This window comes from Fistularia commersonii, chromosome 2 (genome assembly GCF_037954325.1).
Source record: "Fistularia commersonii isolate RoL2024-O1a breed Wild chromosome 2, RoL_Fcom_v1.0, whole genome shotgun sequence".
Taxonomy (NCBI): Eukaryota; Metazoa; Chordata; class Actinopteri; order Syngnathiformes; family Fistulariidae; genus Fistularia; species Fistularia commersonii.
The window spans coordinates 12837903-12844140 of NC_141285.1; positions in this window are offsets into that span (position 1 = coordinate 12837903).

Consider the following 6238-nt stretch of genomic DNA (forward strand, 5'->3'; position numbering starts at 1 on the left):
ATCTTCCTCACCTTGGTGATGGTATTACATCAGATAAATTTGCTTGCTCCAGTTGTTTTTCAGCCTTTGAGTCAGTCTCATGCACAGGCCCCAGAGAGCAGCAAAGCAGGTGTCTCCAGAAAACCTCGCAATGTTTCCAGAAAAGCTCCCGGTGTTTCCAGAAAACCTCCTGGTGTTTCCCTGACAGTCGGATGTGTCAGTGGGGCCCACTGTTACTTTGTCTAATGGATGAAGCTGGTGAGCCAAGTCCCACGCTACATACATCAGGATCTCATTACAGCCCTACTGCACATATACACTGTGTCAAATAAAATCTAAGCCCAAGGCTATGTTGTCACTTTTTTTGATTTGTACATTTTTCCTACATGCCTTACATGACTGTACTAAGATGTGAGCACATCTCACATCTAATAAACATGTAATTGCCTATGAGAAATATATGTATGTTAACTTTCCCGTGGTGAGACCGAAAGATTTGACAATTTATAAACATGGGATACGCAGAGGTTACGTTACCCTTCATTTGTCTCAAATAATAGGATTTAAAGTACAGACACATACTTATGAAGCGACATCACTTAGTCATCATTGCTTTATCTATGCAGTGTGTTCCTCTTACCCACCCCTGTGCTTCTGAGCAAAAATGTTGTTTTTTTTTTCCAGTTGAAGGTGGTAGCCTTTGGCAGACTGGGTTAGCCATGTCTGAAATAAATAATTTGTTTTCCACTTCAATAAGTGTAATACATTCCTGATCATCAAAAGTAAAAAAATCAGATTTCAAAATTTCTTACAATTAAACCAACAAACCGTTGAAACAGTTTGGGTGTTTCTAATTGTTCATTGACCTTAACCCTAAGTACGGTAATTTAATCTTGTTAGATATTCGATAGCTATCTATCAATCTGAAAATGATAATCCATTAATGTGTTTTTTCCAACATGATGTTTTTATATATTCTAAAAAATGTGTTGAGCCACTAGTAAGAATTTCTAGCTCACAATCATCTATAGATCTATGAGTTATAAATTGTTCGCAGAAATTGGAATACATGTAATCTACGGACAATTATAAATGTTCTTAAGTAGGAAAATTTTCACAACAGAATTGAGGGCAGCAATAAGCCCTCTAGTGCATTGTCTATAACAGAGAGATTTCATAGTAATCACATATTATTTGCTTTGCATGACCCATTTTTTCCTGCAAGAGATACTCTTCAGAGACAAGAAATAAGCTAAGTCACTGTGTTTTGTTTTTTTTTTTGCTCAACTATCAAACTGCTAAAATGTATCAGAATTTGTTTGCTTTCATGTGACTATGCATAATCATTATCTCATCTTTGCAAGATGAAAGCACAAAGCTTTTTTGCCGATGCTGCTCACGTCAAAGAAGCACATCGTCCAGCTTTTTAACATCTGGTATTTAGTTTGATCTAGCAAGGAAGCTTTTTTAAATTATGTTTATAGCCTTCCTGCATGATTTAACAGTGTACAATAAATAAGAGCTGGAGGGTGTCATGCAAAGAAAGGTCAAGGTTCACATTCAAACTTGGTTCTCTTCAATTGTATCCAATTTTCTGCAATACCAAAGAAAGGCCCCAGAAGGGCAAATTTAAGTGCAACCCATAACTCATTTAATGACACTGATTTTTTTTGGAGGAAGGTGCATCTCGTGATGAGATGCCCCAATAACACATCTGGTCCAACACTAACCTCATATCAACTGCACTAAATACTTTTACCGGAACCCACAAAATGTAAATCAGGCTTTCTTCTTCCTTTGGTGTCAAAAAAACATTTTCATTTTGCCAAACAGTTCAATCTGATGGTAGCAGGAGCTGCACAAGTATTGGGAGAATTTTGTGGGTGTCTTTTTCAGCTGTTGCTCTTGTAAGCATAGTTTGAGTAATAGATGATGAGGTTGGTTTTAAGGTCATACTTTTCTGAGTGAAGAAGAATTTTAAAGTTAGGTGCTTTTGATACTGACTGACCTTGCTTGTAGCGCCGGCCAAAAAGCAACAGCAGTTGGCAGCACTGGTATCGATATGAAACCAGACACTCTATTCTCATTTTGGCGTTTGACTCACTCAGAGAAAGAGCAAGAGATTAAATTTTCACATTTGTGCCTTTTCTGTATAAATAAAGGTCTGAAAACTGCTGCCCTTCCTAGGAACTCTTGCCAACTCTTCCGGTTAGGCATTCAAACCCCTTCAAGCAGGAAGACTTATCAACCTTGATATTTATAGCTTGGACCCACAGGTAACCTGAATGTCACATGCAACTTTGTTTATGATCTCAAGCTGTGAGGAGCATGAAGGGACATATTCGCTTAGGTTGGAGCACCTGGCATTTGTAATGGAGCAAAACAGAATTTCTGCCTTCTTAAACATCAGCATCAGCGAAACAAAGTTTGGCAGTGGGGGGTGAAACCAATCTGTTCAGTCCGGTGAATGAGAGGGGCATTTAAAGTGGATAGGGAGAGACAAAAATACATTTACTTTTATTACTGTATGATCAGAATCAGCCCCATTAACCAGGAATGATGATGTATCATCAGCATCAGAATTTGTGATAAAATATTGTTTGAAGAGATAAAGAAAAAAAAAAACAAATGGAGGGTTGACTACCATTTTCTTGGCATTAAAAGGACTGCTCTCCTAGTCAGGATCTAGTTCTCTGTAGATATGAGTTGGTCAGATACATAATTATGGTCTTTGTCCACAAAGCACAATGGAGATAACTGGGACTTTTCCTCATGCTCTTTGTGACTCTTTCTTTGTTAAGTCTTCAGTTTTTCATCACTTTTGTAGCTACAAAGAAACTTAAACATGAGACACTGACCATCTGTTGTTAGTCCCCTGTTTACACACTGACCCTGGTATTCCTTCCCCACATAGCTGGACCTCTCCAGTCATTCCTGCTCTCACTCCAAGGTTCTAGCGTCTTGTAAAGGACAGGAGAACAGATGAATCATGGTTTCAGTAAAAAGGAGGGCTTGGAAACATTTAGACGTAGGAAAGCAATCCAATAATGTTTGATCTGATAGCTTTGTGATTAAACATATTATGATGGGGGCTTTAATGACAGTAGGCTGAATATATGTTTCCACAATTAAACAGTTAAGTTGACAGTGGGAAAATGATTCTGTCTCATACACAGCAAATTTATCTTTTTTTTTCCTTTTATGGTGTAAAGAAAGTTTGGTCAGTAAATCTTTGCTTCCCCCTGTTGTCTGGAGAAGAAAGTCCTGGCTATTCCTTGGTTTATTCCTGTCAGTTCATATCTGTCATTTGAAGACACCTTGTGATTACCTAAGTGAGATGATGAGTTTTGTTGAATTCTCTTATATTGTCTTCTCATTTATACTTCCAAGGACATTTTGCTTTTACCTCTGTGATTATGTTTTTCCAGGCTTTTCTCCCTTATTCATCCTAACTGAGTGTGCAAACATCCCAAACAATGCTCTCTTGTTGGCTCCCTTTAACCTTCTCCAGGCAGATGTTGCAGATTTGCGATAGCCAAATATCAGATTTTTCCTGCAACTACAACTTAATTTGAGCCTGAGAGGGTTAAAGGTTCCATGATTGTGATGTGATATTTAGCTGTGTTTCGATTTTACAACTAAATCTGTCACATCTAGGATGTGTGTGTTACTCTGTCAATTAATATTCATTAATCCATTCATTCATCATCTATACCACTTAGCCCGCACCCAGGGTCAAAAGGATGGTGGAGCCTATCCTAGCTGTCATTGGGTGAGAGGCAGGGAGGCGGGGTACACCCTAATTGATAACAGGGCCACATATAAAGATATAAAACCGTTTACAATCTCATTTGCACATCTGGGCAATTTAGGGTCTCCAATGAACCTCCAGCACAGTATATTCTTGGACTATGGGAGGAATCCAGACACCAGGGGATATGAGGAATACATGCATACTCCACAAAGAAAGGCCTGCTGTCAGAATCCAACAGATACCTTCTTGCTGTAAGGTTGAACCTGATAATTTATATTTGAATGTAAATTGGGATTTCCTGAGTGTCAGGTGAAAAAAGTGTTCATTTTGAGAATGTGAGAATTTTGAGAATTTTGAGAACGGTCATTTTGAGAATGTGTTTGATTAAATTCAATTTAGTTGTAATGCCCTCAGGAAAAATATTTCATTCTGGTTAAACAACACTACTTAACCAGTCATAGCTTGAGAATTGAAAATGAAGCCTCTGGTTTTTGTAAAGTTGTGGGAGTTTAAGATAACTCACACAGTGTGCATCAATCTCATTCGACTCACCTGCACCTGACCTAAATCCTTTTCGGAAGCTATTTACCACCTAGTGCTCAAAAATTCCACTTCAGTAATAACCAGGATTCCACACCTGGCGGGACACCCTCTATTTCAATCAACTGACCAGTCCTTTGTCCTATACCAGGTGTGAAACATGAACACAACTGCAGACAAGTCTGCAGGAAATTGATTCTCAAGGCTTCATCTAATAATAGAAAGTCCCCCTTCACAAAATAAACAAAAAATGCTTGTCAAGATACCTCTTCTCTTCTCTTCTTCAAGACACCATTTTTCATCTCAGCAGAACCAAATTATGTCCTTTAATTTTAGTAGGCTCTTCAGCCTAATTTTTCACATTTATAGATTTCAAAGTTCAGGATGACCTTTTTTTCCCTACAGCCTTGGAATTTCAATCCAATAATCTACTCGTGTGACACTGCTCATTATGGATATCCATGAGGGTGAAAGAGGGCACAAGTTGCTCCTTTGAGAGCTTGATGTTCTTGATGTTCTTGTGTTTTAAGGGAATGGTGCCCTCCAACTTTTCAGTCATCCCTCCTGCAACATTTGGTCAAACTTGTAAATTGTGACTTTTTCACTCAGAACTCATCACAGTTCATTGTTTCAGTATCAGTTATTTCTGCTGGATTGAGATAATCTACAGGCAAACTCCCCCCTATGTACTTTGGAATTGTTGCAGTTTATGCTCCACAACAATCGCTTCCCTTTCCAACTTGAACCTATAGAATCCATATCAATTCCACGTTTAAGTGACTTATTTATCTTCTTCCAAACTGAGATAGCATTGAAGACCAATATGGAAAAAGCCCCACTTCATTTCTGGCTCACCAGCAGGAATGTTGAAATCTAGTCCGCTCATCAGTCGGTATTGAGCTGCAGGAACTCTGGTCCGTCGATCCATTTGTATTCAGACAGTAGACGGTCGAAAATTACACCCCTAGGTGGATTTTGTGCAAAGCACTATTTCTTGATTGTGTCACCATGCGGTCACCACTGAACTTTGGAGAATCTACACCCTCATACACACACTGTACTTTACGGAACAACATAGCTTATGCATTAACTATTACTGACACTGGCTCCAGTATAAATGCCCCACAGGGAAGAAGACATACTGTGGCTGCTCGGATGAAGTTGCCCCCATAATCAAGCACTAGCTTTCGAAGCTTTTATTTTGGCATAGCTGTCTTTTTAATGCCACATTAGCTATATACCTAACATTCTGTGGTGGTTAATTTCACATTGCACGGAATGCTGCACAGGTAAATCTAGTTAAACAGAAACTACATATTAGTGCGTTTCAAGGGCCCAAGTGGATTATTTCATCGATCAATCTAGGATGCATACATTTGACCAGCAGAGGGAGCTGTATAGCAACAGTATACGCTTTCTTTACACTATATCATAATGGCTGTATACGAAATCTTTCTATGACGATTACACACATTTGTTACATGGAGGGAGGAGGGGGGGGGCTATACCTAGTCCAGATGAAATAGAGAGATATTGTTACTGCGAGTACAATAGTGATATTTATACTCCCTCAGGTGATATTTTAAATTGTAAGGTGAAAGTGTGTGGGGTTTCTGGCACCTTCCTGTCGGTGTGGTTTCCAAATAGACCGAGAGAAGAAAAAACTCTTTAAGACGTCCGTCTTGGTCCCTCTTTTCCGCACCATCAAGAGCGGGGGTGACATCATCATAGTTAGCATCAAACAGAATAAAAGAACTTTGAAAACGTATTTTAAAACGGCTTGGGTGGAATAAATGATGCCCTAAAACTATAAGTTAGCTGTTTTTGTTGTCGGAGAAGCTCGGATATAAGTGGTGTTCCGCTGAACCGACAAGGTGAGCGAAGTGACTTGTGATTCGATCTTCAGCTAATAAACGATCTTTGAAGCTGTTTTCTGGTTCCGACGAGGAAGTGACCCTGTCATGC